Source organism: Bidens hawaiensis, unplaced genomic scaffold (assembly GCF_021521415.1).
Source record: "Bidens hawaiensis isolate Kalapana, Puna unplaced genomic scaffold, B.hawaiensis_p1.1 tig00028997_1, whole genome shotgun sequence".
NCBI lineage: Eukaryota > Viridiplantae > Streptophyta > Magnoliopsida > Asterales > Asteraceae > Bidens > Bidens hawaiensis.
In genome coordinates, this window is record NW_027494767.1 from 103,090 (window position 1) to 119,062 (window position 15,973).

Sequence of the window (15,973 nt, forward strand, 5' to 3'; positions counted from 1 at the left end):
CTTGATTATACTATGTCAAAGGTCATTTATGTAGAATATGATAATAAGTTGTTTTGTTTCCAACTCTAGTTAGGATTTGTTGGAAGCTGACAAGAATAAAAGTTATCCGACTTGTAATCTTCAATATGAATAGTAAGTTGAGCTTTATTCAGCTCAAGTTTGCTCATAGACTGATTAGTTGTCTTGTTTGAATTTGAATGAATTTGTATGATTTTTAACAGTGGTAAAGTTTGGGCAAGAACGACGGGGAGGAACGAACTCAAAATGTAATTTTTTTTTAAAATTCATAAAGGAGGGGGGCGCACTCAAAATTTTGGTCAAAAATGGGTAAATTTATACTACTTATAAAACTTTTCGAGCAAATAAAATGTTAAATTATACTACTACGCGAAATAACTGGTGGAGCTCACTATGTTTCAACCCTAAGTTTTAAACAAATATTAAATTAGCAAGTTGACACCAATTTTAAATTATTATTATGTTAAGGTAAATTTTTGTTAATGAGTTTAGCTAAGAATCTGGCTTAACACTTATCCTCATCTAAGTAGTTAAGACACCCAAATGCTTCATATAAAAATGTTGAAGTATCATATGTGATTAAAAATAAGGATATTCCAACTTAAGCCATGAGGCTTTTACACATATATCGTTTCCCTCTAAAAGTAATCTTTAAATCAGGACTGATAAGACATCCTGATTTACAAGCTTCTTTTTAGAGATGTGCGAGACACACCCCATGATTTCATACTCTAGGAATGCTAGTTTTGTCTTGGGTCAAAGGGATATTTTGGCTAGTTTTTTATCAAGCAATTAATGTTAATTACATCTCGGGGTTGAAGAAGGTGTAGTTAGGTGGGAATTGTATATCGAGTTACTTAGGTTACACTTTAGCCGATTGGCATGCAGCAGGGGGCACGTGGGGTGGAAACTTCAAAGGTGGTTAGGTATAGAAATATCAAATGTGATTTCCATTTTGGGCAGAAAATACGGTTTCCATATTATTTGGAATTATGGTATAAAAAACGTTTTCTACCTTCATGTCTTTTGAATTGTTTTTGTATAATAATGATTTTTTAATATCCACAAAATTTAAAGTTCAAACTTTCAAATAGCTTAGAATCACAATAAACATGCAACTTGAAAAATACGAATTACTCTTAATACAAATTTAAAGTTCAAACTTCAAATAATAGTCTAATAAATATACCAAACCAAAAAATACCACTAAAAACATGTTTTTATTCGGATTAAACCAATATCCGAATAATCCGAACAATCCGAATTTTTTAAAGTTCCATATCCGAATCCGATCCAAAGTCGAATTAGTTATTCGGATATTAGATTGATCCGATCCGGATATCCGAATAAGAATTCGGATCGGTTTATTTGAGTTTGGGTTCAGATTTTGGTTTTTTCGGATTTCGTATTCCTTGAGCACCCTTATCAGCTGGAACAAACCCAACTCCAAATAAATTAGAAAGTGAAGTAGGTTCACTGAGACACGACCCAACGGTAATTGGCCTAAAATTTTGTTCTTCCACAACAGGTATCTTGCTTCTCCCCAAGTTATGTTAACATAAGGCATGCGCCATTGGCAAACTATGCACACCCTATGTATCTTCAACCTTCGCGGCACCAGTCTAAAGTACCACAGTTTATTCGTCAACATCTAATTCGATATTTTGAATATTTTACGTACTTTATTCGTTTGGCGTGCCAGCACCATTTGTCGCTTGAACTAGATCGGAGAACATTGAATCTAATATGGCTTCCCCGTAGTCGGAATCTTCAGAGTAGTACTCCTCGACCGAAATTTCTTTCAAGTTGTTCTGGCCTGAGATCGACGAATCCTCTTTGAACACAGGTGCCCATTCCTCTTGATCATTCGTGACCCACGCCTAAAAACATGATCCTTTCCATTTTACCTCAAAGTTCTGATTAATAAAACTGAGATGACCCACCAAAACGCAGGCTCTAGCATACGATATGTTCTTATCTTCGTCCGAGCAACCGTACGACCACAACGTCTACCAATCTTTTCAAGGACACAACTGAACAATGTTTGATCCCTAATTAAACTCAATCGAGACTCCAAACATCTTAATCCAGACTATTCGATGTCGTTGAACGAATGTATTATCCCACCATCTCGCCCAAGCAAACAGTTTAGACCAGCAATCCTTGTAGTTCATTAGGAAGTCATCACCTTCAACTTTGTTTTGAAATTGAACTAGTACATCAGGACCTCCGATGTATCTAGTTTTACAGTTGAAAAGCCCATCCATGTTCATCATAGATAAAATGTTCAAGAGAGTGCCAACATTCTTCACTTCTGCCACCATAGAAAACTATAACCAATCTGGTTGTTTAGGGGAGACAGAATCCGGAATGCAAATGATGTTGTCTGAGACCTCCTTTACTCTGAATTCAGTCCGCCTCTTGCAACATCCACAAAGGATATCCCATTGGTGCTTGGAGTTTTGTTGACGGATAAGAAAGTCATCTTGTAGTATGAGAAATGAGTGTGAATTTTTAACCCAACATCCATTTCGTTCCTTATATCAAACTTAGAAATATTAGCCACCAGTTCCCTATCACCAAGATACACCCCGTTGAGTTGTTCAAATGCCTGACGATCTTTTAAGTTTAAAAATCTGGCAAAGGCAAAAATTTCTCCATGGATGTTCTTCTTAGACATCCACAATCTTGCCTAAATTTTGCAGCTTGAATCAGATTCGTTTCAACGAGTAACTAGTCGAAGGAATATTGGTGATGTGTGATTTACTCCTCAACATCCTCTGGTGGTAGTCTTAACATCCTCCTGTAGTTTGACATGACCCACTGTTGCTATAACGGGTTAGCTAACAATAAAAGTATGGTGGTTCAAGAGTATGTGCCTAACCAGAGCTTCCTAACCTGCTAAGAATCAAAGAAAACATAACCGATTAGTCTCACCGTATGAGGGGGCCTCATACGATCAACCTCCGACGTGAGAATCAATGTATGATACAATAAAGATATTGTAGGAGTATGAAGATATAGTAGAGAGAAAATAGAGTGGATTGGAATGAATATACATTTGGCTAAAGTGTTTCTTTTATAGTGATGTACATAAAATTATACATCTTTTTAGCATCAAATAATCTCTAAAAACTGCAACTTCTATCAAATAATATAGCTCAGAATGCTACTTATCACATTAAAAAGCAATTTTAGGTAAACCCAAGCCTTAAACGAAGTAACAAGTGAAAAGACGAAGAAAAACAACAGAAAACCCAAGAAAACCATCAAACACGCCCCCGTGCTCCACGAAACACGCCCCATGCTTCTGAACACAAGAAAAGACAAAAATCTACAAGAAAACACAAATACTGGATATAGAAGCACGTGGTCGTGCTTTAGCAACCATGGGGCCGTGGTCACCTTTCAGAAAAGACAAAAATAATTAGCACATGTCACTAAAAAGCACGGGACTGTGCCTCAGAGAGCACGCCCCCGTGGTGAGTCATCATGTACGATCTGACATAACATTTAATGAAACTGGACACTTGGAGACGGGGGTGTGCCTCTAGAAGCACGGGGTCGTGCCTATTTCCTTAGACTGCCTATAAATAGAGAAGAATGTTGCATTAATCAAGTGTGCTAGAAGTAAATCTCTACACGGGTTTCTCTTATAAAAACACTCACATTACACTCATATTGAAGATCGTGTGAAGAGTTTGAAGGCTTGGAGGTTACCATTGTTATCCAACATCATCATTATTCATCATCACCATTAAGAAGGAAGATTCATCCACATTTGGTTAGATTGTTCTAGTTTAATCATGTGTTTGTTATCATCATCTCTTTTAATGTCCATAACAATGCACATTATGAGCTAAACTTCATTTACCATCTAAAATCTATGAAGAAGCTTTGTTTTACTTGATGATTATGTGAAACATGTGGTTTAGTTTGGTAAAGTACATGGTTATTTTGCAATTATCCATTGATGAAGAATGTTTTATCACTTTAACTCAATACATCAAGGTTGATGACTAAAAATCATTCATGTTCACTCATGTTCTTGGTGACTAGAAATGGTAAAAAGAATACTTTGATAACTTATTTAAGATAAAACATGGATCCTTATGTTGTACTTAGAAATGATGAGATATAAGTTATGATCTATTTCTCTAGTTTTGGTAATTCTAAAATAACATTGTTAACACGATTGCTTAGGTTATCATGCTAGTTAAAGAAATCATATGTTAATGGAATGTGTAATTATAACCTAATCTAATCAACCAAGGGAGGTTCTGTGAGTTAACTACAACCACTCGAAGTTGTTAGGATTGGTATTTGAGAAATCGAAGTCAATCATAATCATTATACTTTACCAAACTGCTTCTCTACTTAATTGACATTCTCGTGGAAACATGATATTAAGCATATGATGGACTTGAAAATACGCATGCTACTTTCTTTTATGTCATAAAATATGTTTGTTTTGGTCAAAAAGTAACAACTAACTTTTGATCAAATTAGTGCGTGAGGCTAGGTGCTAAATGGTAAAAAGATCGGACACAAAGATATGATCACGAGGGAAAAAACCCTTGATTATAATAGTCTTCGTTTCGATCAAGAGTTTACAACTTAATCCTTAGTCGAATTTGCTTCGGTTAAGGATTATGAACGTAACTTTTGGTCGAATTAACGCTTGATTATTATGATCGCCAGCACAAAAAACCCCCGGACGGTGAAAACTATCACCGTCAAGTTTATTAATATCGAAAACAAGTGGTTACAAGGGTTGGAGCTAATTGAATATCGAAAGCTAAGTATTACAATGATTTCTAATAGCTAAGTCGTGAAAGAGTGTGTGTCTCCTATCAATATTATCAGCTCAATTTATAATAGAAAATTACAACTGTTATTCCGATTATTCTGGAAACCCTAGACTACTTCTTCAATGAGCCGTTAGTATCCACGTTGTTAGTTGACGAAGTCCAAGCTATATTCCGTTGCAATCCACGTTCTTATAAACATATTTGACACGTGCTCTTATCTGCAAAACAGTTAGATAATATAGGACAATTGAATTAGTCAACGTACCTTCCTCAGAATAACCGATTGAGTCAATGTGCCTAAGTTAAGCTCAATTCCGAGGATAAAAATCCACACCCAACAATGTTCACTTAGAAATAAGGGACTATTCTATCATATATTATTAGGACATGTTTATCACACGTTTATTTAATAATCATCAAGGAAAAATGGAGTGGATTCTTGATCTTAGATGATAACCTTCATAATTGAATTACTCATTTAGAATTTCTCTTCTTGTCACCTATATATTATATATAAGTATTTATATTTTATAAAAAAGTTTGAAAATCAATCCAAAATAAAACTCTCCGATTACATTAAAACGAAGATTCATTATTAGAAACATTTGTATTCACGGATCGATACTTGGTTCTTACCAATACTATTCTACATGTACGATATGTACACTTGCCTATTTTGTGTGTATTTAGTCTTAGTAGAAATCACTTTTATAAATTTAAAACGCGATCTTGTGCAAAAGCTAAAAATCCCATCCACTATAATAATACTAGCACACCGCACGCATGCATCAAAGTTTTTGGCGTCGTTTCCGGAGACACGGTACGTCTCTAAGAACGATCCAAGTTTTAATTTAATCATTGTTTATAATTGTACAAATTTTTAGCTTTTATTTTATTTTCTTTTTACTAACTATTATATTAGAATTAAATTTTTTTAGGCTAGCCTAACCTTTACTTTAACTAACTTATTCCTTAGTGTAGTTTTAAAAATAGCTTAGCCTAACCTTTAGTTTAACTTCAATCAACCCTAAGCTTAGATAGTTTAAATTTGATTTAACCCCATGTATGTCCTCTCCATTCGGACCTGAGCTTGTTTCTCCAATTTTTGAACCCGAACGACTCTTTCGTCGACGAGCACGTAAACGGACTGCAGAAACCGCTGAAACAATCAAAGACGAGTCAGTAGACGCCACCACATAAGGAGAAAATCAAACAGGAGAAATGATGGAAGCACAAAATAATGAACCAAACATGAGTCAGTATGCCAAGCCAACTCTCGAAGGCTACGGCACTGGAATGGCTCCACCCGATATCATCGAACATTTCGAAATCAAATCAAGCACCATTCATATGGTGAAAAATTCAGTTCAATTTCATGGTGTCCTTGACGAAGACCTTCTTTCTCATATATCTGGATTGTTACGAATCTGCGGAACCTTTAAAATTCAAAACTGTTCATAAGATCAGATCAAACTCAAACTCTTTCCTTTCTCTCTAAGGGGTCAAGCCTTAGAATGGATAGAATCCCTTCCTTCTGGTTCCATAACCAATTGGGATCAGATGGTTGAACAGTTTCTCCTCAAATACTTTCCACCTGATAAAACTGCCAAATACCGAGCCAGCATTACCGGATTACGGACTGATGATGATGAGTCGTTACACGCAGCATGGGAGAGATACAAAAGTCTTGTGAGAATATGCCCACACCATGGACTGAGCGTTTGGTAGAAAGTACAAATTTTCTTTGACACGCAATCCAATCAAAACAAACAGGCCATCAACCAAGTCGTCGGTGGAAACCTGAGATCCAAATCACCTAACAAAGCATTTGAAATCATGAAGAAGGCAACAAGAAGAGTTTCGCTTATAACCCACCAAGATCTACATCAACACATAAAGGAATGCACCACGTTGATTCCAACACTCTTGTCACCGCACAGCTTGAAGCCCTTTCTAAAAAATTCAAACAACTTCAATCCGAACTATCAAAAACTAAGATCACCTGTGACACTTATGGAGGAACTCATAAGACAAGTGACTGCAAACAAGTCATTATGATCATGGAAGAAATTGACTTCATCACCCGTCAAAACAACGCTTTCAGCAACAACTACAATCCAGGTTGGAGAAACCACCCGAATTTCAGTTGGAAGGACGGAGGTAACACTCAAACTCTACCCGGATTCGAAAATAGGCCTGATGTGCTAGAAACAGTCAATTAAATATTAACTAAACTAAACAAGTAATAAAAACTAGACTTAAGACTCAACTACACAAAACACCAGCAAGTGAACCGGTCAATTGTACTAAAGCTAAGTAAGTCCGGAATATCGAACCCACAAGACTCTATAAATTACGTTAATTAACTAATTAGACTCGACTTACGACACGACTATTTATTATTAATGTTTAAAGGGGGTTTTTAAACTAGGATTTAACTAAGAAAGCAAATAAACAAGTAAACAAGGAATAAGCAATTAAACACAAGATCGAAACCAATCAGAGAAGGAATCTACCTAGGTAAGAATCCCATGCATCAACAATCATCAAGCAATGGACAAATAACATGATTATGGAAACTGATTTATAAACATATTCATCTAACAAACCCTAAGGACCCTTGACTGAATCAAACGAAACCCCAAAGAACAATTATTAGATTATTAAGCAATCAGTATTATTGATTTCCGCAAAGTCATCAATTAGAGTTAATTAATAGTATCTAAAGCAAGTTATCTTATGAAACACTAAACACTAGATAACTTGATAAACTTATCATGACTTCATGAACAAGGATCAACGCACTAAGCAAGAATATTGTCACTAATCTATCCTAGCATGCGACTGACCAAGACACACGAACAACTCCTCACCTTACAGCTATTGGAATTTAGCAGTACATTCAAAACCCTAACCAACTATCAACTAGCTTCTATGATCTAATGCTCCCATTCAATCACAATAATCAAAACACCAAGTAATGATTAAACATAAACCCTAAATCTAAAGAACACAATCAAGAGATAAAAGATCTATGTGAAGCTATAACTAACAATCAATCAAGATAATAAACATTCATATGCATCATGAAAGCAAAATCAAGTCTTTACTATTAATATAACGAAACCATAATCAAACAATTGTCCAAAGCAAGAATCATGCATCAAACATGTTCATCAAACCTAGGTAGACATGAAGTCTATCCTAGAATCATTATTGAAAACAATTCTAAACAAGTATTAAAATCAAAGAGGAAAGACATGACAAATAATGAACAAGGAACGAAAGTTAGAGCGATAAAACCCTTTGCAATTGATCCTTGAACACCCGGATGAAAGCTCTCTCGATCATCCTTGGTTCCTAACTTCAAATCACCTTCAAAACCTTTGTTTTCCTCTTGAAATCGGCTGCCAATATTGCTTCCCATCGGCTAGGTTAATAAAAGATGTTTATATAAGCGAGTATGGGCTTGGACTTGCAAAAACGAGCTGACCAGAAGGCCCTAGGCACCGCGCGAAGGCTATGCCCAAGGGGGCCACGCAGCGCGGCGTACTATATGAGTGGCTCCGGATTTGTTTTTATTATTTCTTGATTATTTGTTGCTAAATATTGATTAATCTTCTCTTGAACTCCAAGTAACATTGAGAATCATTTAGAACTTGTTTCCCTTGCTTCTCCAAGCCACCATATACATGAAAACATAACAAAACATAAGTGAAGTAATCATGTAATCATTAACGAGCAAAACAAACTTAAACTTCGCATGAAATGATAGAAAGAATTAAGTTTAACATGCAAGACACCAGAAGATATAAAACACGTAAACAAATAATAAACTTGACTTAAAACTTAAATTAAAGAAAGGTAAACGAAATACGAATCAAACCGTACTCAAAACATTAAATAAACAAAAATTTACACGGGATACGAGATGTATTAATAGACGTATATCAAATATCCCCACACTTACTCTTTTTTCGTCCCTGAAAAGTCTTATGCAGTTGGATCAGAATCGGAAAATTATAGTCTAACAAACATATAGGTTAATTTTTAAAGCTTAGAAGAACGCAAAAACCGCGATCACCGATATTGTTGTCCACTTAAACCCATGCCTTTATCTTCACCGAGACAAATAAGATCCAACAATTAGTACTCAGTGGTTTACACAATTTTGACCTGCTTATTTTCAGCTTTTACCGGACCAGACCACCCCAACTTGACTTAAACCTTAAAATTAGCAGAATTTAAAACTTTTGTTGCTCTATTTTTTCATGAATAATTAAGACGATCAAAGGTATTGTTTATCCACCTAAGCTTAAGCATCAAATTCTACGAAGCAGCCATTAGATACGATTAAGGTTTAATTAATTAATAGTTAGTGCTTCCCACAACATGACATACCCCCGTTATCAAGCAATACCCAAAATCCATCACCATAGGTGAGTATGCAAAATTTCATCTGTAGGGCTTACATGTGGCGTGTCTCTTGTGGTCCCTTTCTTAATGGTAATGAGACGCAAGCAAGGGGACCCCACATGGCTAACAGCGTGGATGATCAAGTCTGTAGTGTATTTGTACTTTTGTACTTTTGTGATCATGGTTTATAGACTTATAAGGGTTTGCTCTTTTTGGCTTAATTTTAAATATCCACAACCCCACTTAGGAATTGTGAATACCCAGATGAATAGATCGCATACAGACCCATGGTCTCCAGACCCGAAGCATCCCATCAATACAAGATTTAAGGTTATAAAACCATACGCCAATGAGGTGTAAAACACTAAACTAACAGTTTAAGATTTATATCACAGGCTACATGGCATACTCTAACGTTAAACCTACCCAAGCATCATATGATAAAGTATTCAGATTTTAAAACTTATAATATTTCCACTTTTTCATACCAATAATTGAGGCTTGAGTATAGCCCGACCTTTCATTACTTATTTTCCACGGACAAAACGCTTTACCCACAAAAGATTTCCGTTTTAACCATTTTATCAAATTTACCCTTTCATTTTCAAGGCTGAGCCTACCGACACATCCCAAGTTAAGTGCGTTTTCTTTTATTTGTCTCATAGTATTAATAATTTGAAAAAACAATTTCCGATAAAATCATCATCTCCCACTTTAACGCAAAAAACTATATTCAAGGGACATTTTTAAAACATTTTTCAATTTTTTATTTTTTTTAAATTTTTAATTTTTTTTTCTTCAATTTTTTTAATTTTTTTTAAGTTTAAACTCGATTTAAACTACGACTCAAATATCCTATCCCCACACTTAAATTTTGCATTGTCCTCAATGCAAGGATAAGGACGACTTAAAACAAAAATAAAATAAAGTCGGACTACAAAAAACTAAAAATCTAAAAATTAAAACAAAATGAAAAATTAATAAGCTAGATAATGGAAAAGACTTGGCTGGTAATATGCGAATGAAACATGATGCCAAAGTCTTCTTTCATGAATGCCTCCAACTACGAACGTGCTCATCATATGGTAACTCCTTTTCTCACGAACGTAAGCGGCAAAACAAAACAAACATGTCTAAAAATATATCTTATCATAATGATAGATATTATGCAATTAAAGTATTTCACCAATAAATATATAAAATATATTAATCAGGAGCAAATAAATAAGCATGAAGTATACGGCTCCACTACTACTTCATCCCCACACTTGTCTTTTTCATTAAAGTCTTCCTTGGGGATCTTCTCTCTAGCTCATACGGTCTCTCTTTTACCTAGCAAAACTCAAAAACGCAAAAACAACGACGAACTACAAAATACTACGTTAGCGACTCGATGACTCAACGAAACTAAGAAAATAAAAACTAAAATAAAGGAAAATCTACAAACTCTACACTTGAGTTTTCACTCAAGAACCTATGTTTATGCGAATCACGTGGCAGACCGAGTGCAGCTTCCTTCACCTCGGTAGAACTCCAATGCCCTCAAGGATACTGAATCACGATCTGACCATTCGTCAATCTTGGTCTTCTTCTTTCTAACACCACGAACCTTCTCAATCTTTCGCTTACCACCACCTTTTTCTCCAACATGCTTCACCATTTCCCAAGAGCTCGAAACCGCTCGCTCCTTCCCCACACATAAACTTACAGAACGAGAATCGTCAAAACTAGGGCCCATGCCCGAGATAACAGATTCTATCTAGTAAACTGGGTGACATGGATCAATAAGACCGTCTTGACCACTCGGATGTCTTATGGACTTAGCAAAATAGGTGGCACTATCATCACCGGCTCTAAGAGTAATCTTACCTTCAAACACATCAATAATTGCCCTAGCATTACGTAAAAACAGACGACCTAAAATGATAGGAACTCTCTCGTCGGCCTCCATATCTAAAACAACGAAATCTGCGGGGAAAACCAAATTATCTACCTTAACGAGCAAATTCTCTACGACACCCCTCGGATACTTAACGGAACGATCGGCTAAAGACAACGTCATACAAGTAGGGGTGAGCTCTCCTAGGTCTAGCTTTTCATATAAAGAATATGGAATGAGGTTTATACTAGCTCCTAGATCGGCCAATGCTTGACATGTTGTGTCACTTCCGAAAAGGCATGGAATGGTAAAAACACCGGGGTCGGGTAATTTCTCCGGAACTTTATTGAGCACTACTGCGGAACATTCTCCATTTAAGGGCACAGTCAAAAGCTCCTCCAACTTATCCTTTCTTTTAAGAAGGTCTTTCAAAAATTTGGCGTACTTAGGCATATGCTGAAGGACTTCTATGAATGAAAGGTTAACATTCAATTGGCTAAATATATTAAGAAAATGCCCGTAATCTTTCGTATACTTTTGATTCTTTAGACGAGCGGGATACGGGACATAGGGTAGGTCAATGGTGTGTGGTGGTGGCCGGGTTCCAACCGGCTTCTTATCGGTGTTTTTCTTAACTTGCGGCTCTATGATTGGTGTTGTATTTTGTGACTTACCTGGAGCCTCTACCTCTATTTCCTCATCTATCAACTCATCGTCCTTATCTTCCCTAATTTCTCTACTAACTACCTCCGGACCTAAAACCCTACCACTACGAGTGGAGATGGCGTTCAATTGAGCAGCCGGATTAGTTTGAGGGATACTCGAAAACTGACCTGGGGGCCTTTCTTCTAAACGACGAGCAATATCACCAACAGTCTTTTGAATATCGAGAATAGAAGATTGTTGATTCTTGAAGAGCAAATCGTGGTCGGCTAACTTTTTCTGTGTAACTTGATCTCTCTCCAAGATTAGCTTCATCATCTCTTCCAAACGCCCGATTCCATCGTTCGAATCCTGCACATTATTTTGAATATTAGTACCATCGGTGTTATTATTATTATAATACTGACCTTGTCCTTGATTATAAGAGTTTTGAAATCCGGGTGGTGCACCCGATGGACGCTAATTAGCATTATTCTGATTCGGGTTCTTGTAGGTGTTCCAACTCTGATTGTTGTTATAATTGTTGGGAAACCTATTCTGACCAGCAACAAAGTCGACCTATTAATTTATCACCGGGAACTCCAACGTGCCATGTCCACCCCTACAAAACTCACTCCTGTCCACCTTGGCCTTAAGCTCCTTAACCTCTCTAGTTAGTGATTCCAAAGCATCAGCCACACTAGTATCCAGATTATCCTGGTGTACACCTCGAGCGGATGAGGATGTACTGTTGACGAGAGTGGAATTCCCGCGATGTGGCTCTTTGGCAAGGTCCGATTGAGCGAAGATCTCAAACATCTCGTTATTCGGCGACATTATTCCTAGCCAGTAGACTTCCTCCCGCGGCCATGTCGAACCGAACTTGGGTTTCGTAGTTCAACCCATTGTAAAATTTTTCCACGAGAGCCCATGGTGTGAGACCATTCTGTGAGCATCGAGACAACAAGCTCTGAAAACGCTCCCAAGCATGACAATATCGCTCCCCCGGTTCTATGTGAAACGAGTGAATCTGATCGCGAAGAATAGCCGCTTTAGCCGATGGGAAGTATCTCTTAATAAATGCAGAACGTAGTGCTTCCCAAGTGGTGAACGTGCCAGGCGGTTGAGTGTCGAGCCAGATAGCCGCTTTACCTGCAAGTGAAAACGGAAACAGATGTAAGAAAATTGCATCTTCAGTAGCACCTTGCAAATTAAAAGTTTTAAGAACACGATAAAGTCGGTTAATATAAACCGGTGCATCCTCGTCATCACGCCCCATGAACTGATTAGTTTGAACGATGTTGTTCATGACGTATGACGGAATTTGCCACGAGTTGGGATTGTTGATTGCGGGAACGACGATGCATGACTGGTTTCCGGTTAAGCCATCGAAGGCTTGAGTAGCAATTGTTCTGTCGTCGGCCATTTGAACGTCTGGTTGACTTCTCGGACTTTCAGGCGACGAACTGGATGGTGACGATTTTTGTGAAGAATTAGCTTCCGATGGTGGTCCTTGCGAACGGAGATGTGGCATAAACCTTAAGGACGCAACGGACTAAGTGAGTAGACTAAAAATAAAAACTAAAACTAAATTATACTAAAATTTAATTAGACTCCTACGACTCAAACAAAAATAAAACAAATAGCACGTATATAACAAATAAGTCTAATTAAAACTAAATATCGCAATTGCCAAGAGTTCCCAACAACGGCGCCAAAAACTTGATGTGCTAGAAACAGTCAATTAAATATTAACTAAACTAAACAAGTAATAAAAATAGACTTAAGACTCAACTACACAAAAAACTGGCAAGTGAACTGGTCAATTGTACTAAAGCTAAGTAAGTCCGGAATATCGAACCCACGGGACTCTATAAATTATGTTAATTAACTAATTAGACTCGACTTACGACACGACTATTTATTATTAATGTTTAAAGGGGGGTTTTTAAACTAGGATTTAACTAAGAAAGCAAATAAACAAATATACAATAAATAAGCAATTAAACACAAGATCGAAACCAATCAGAGAAGGAATCTACCTAAGTAAGAATCCCATGCATCAACAATCATCAAGCAATGGACAAATAACATGATTATGGAAACTGATTTATAAACATATTCATCTAACAAACCCTAAGGACCCTTGACTGAATCAAATGAAATCCCAAAGAACAATTATTAGATTATTAAGCAATCAATATTATTGATTTCCGCAAAGTCATCAATTAGAGTTAATTAATAGTATTTAAAGCAAGTAATCTCACGAAACACTAAACCCTAGATAACTTGATAAACTTATCATGACTTCATGAACAAGGATCAATGCACTAAGCAAGAATATTGTCACTAATCTATCCTACCATACGACTGACCAAGACACACGAACAACTCCTCACCTTACAGCTATTGGAATTTAGCAGTACATTCAAAACCCTAACCAACTATCGACTAGCTTCTATGATCTAATGCTCCCATTCAATCACAATAATCAAAACACCAAGTAATGATTAAACATAAACCCTAAATCTAAAGAACACAATCAAGAGATAAAAGATCTATGTGAAGCTATAACTAACAATCAATCAAGATAATTAACATTCATATGCATCATGAAAGCAAAATCAAGTCTTTACTATTAATATAACGAAACCATAATCAAACAATTGTCCAAAGCAAGAATCATGCATCAAACATGTTCATCAAACCTAGGTAGACATGAAGTCTATCCTAGAATCATTATTGAAAACAATTCTAAACAAGTATTAAAATCAAAGAGGAAAGACATGACAAATAATGAACAAGGAACGAAAGTTAGAGCGATAAAACCCTTTGCAATTGATCCTTGAACACCCGGATGAAAGCTCTCTCGATCCTCCTTGGTTCCTAACTTCAAATCACCTTCAAAACCTTTGTTTTCCTCTTGAAATCGGCTGCCAATATTGCTTCCCATCGGCTAGGTTAATAAAAGATGTTTATATAAGCGAGTATGGGCTTGGACTTGCAAAAACGAGCTGACCAGAAGGCCCTAGGCGCCGCGCGAAGGCTATGCCCAAGGGGGCCACGCAGCGCGGCGTACTATATGAGTGGCTCCGGATTTTTTTTATTATTTCTTGATTATTTGTTGCTAAATCTTGATTAATCTTCTCTTGAACTCCAAGTAACATTGAGAATCATTTAGAACTTGTTTCCCTTGCTTCTCCAAGCCACCATATACATGAAAACATAACAAAACATTAGTGAAGTAATCATGTAATCATTAATAAGAAAAGTGAACTTAAACTTCGCATGAAATGATAGAAAGAATTAAGTTTAACATGCAAGACACCGGAAGATATAAAACACGTAAACAAATAATAAACTTGACTTAAAACTTAAATTAAAGAAAGATAAACGAAACACGAATCAAACCGAACTCAAAACATTAAATAAACAAAACTTTACACGGGATACGAGATGTATAAATAGACGTATATCAGGGCCAATGAATCAATCCTTCCAACCTAAACCTCAATTCCAAGAACAAAGTTCCAATAGCCATCAGAATCCAAGCTACTCAAAAATTGAAGAAATGTTGGTCCAAATCATGACAAAAAAAAAAAAGAAGTAGAAAAGAAGGCTGACTCAAGAGCTGTTGATATCATCGTAGTATTATTAAAGCATGAAGCTGGTCTTAGAAGTCAACAAGCATTATTGCAGAATCTAGAAACTCAAATCGGACAAATTGTCCGACAATTATCTGAAAGACTGCTTGGCATTCTTACAAGCAACACAGTCACGAATCCAAATGCGATAGCTAACGCTTTTACACTAAGAAGTGGCACGACCACATTTGCCTCACCAACTTCAGAACCAGTTATGGAGAAGGATACCTCTGACAAAAACCAGGATATACTGATTCCAACAGGCACCGTACAACCTAAGGAACCAGTCCGAACTTATGTTCCACGTATTCCATATCCTGGATGGCTGAAACAAGAGAGATTGTAAGCTTAGTACGGGAAGTTTTTAGAAATCTTCAAACAACTCCACATCAACATCCATTTCGTCAAAGCCATTGCTTAAATGCCAAAATATGCAAAGTTTCTCAAAGAAGTGCTAACAAACAAGAAGAAGCTGGAGGAGCTCTCACATGTCACCCTTAGTGAAGAATGTTCAGTTGTCCTCCAAAACAAGCTGCCTGATGTGGATGCGTGCGTGCGGTATA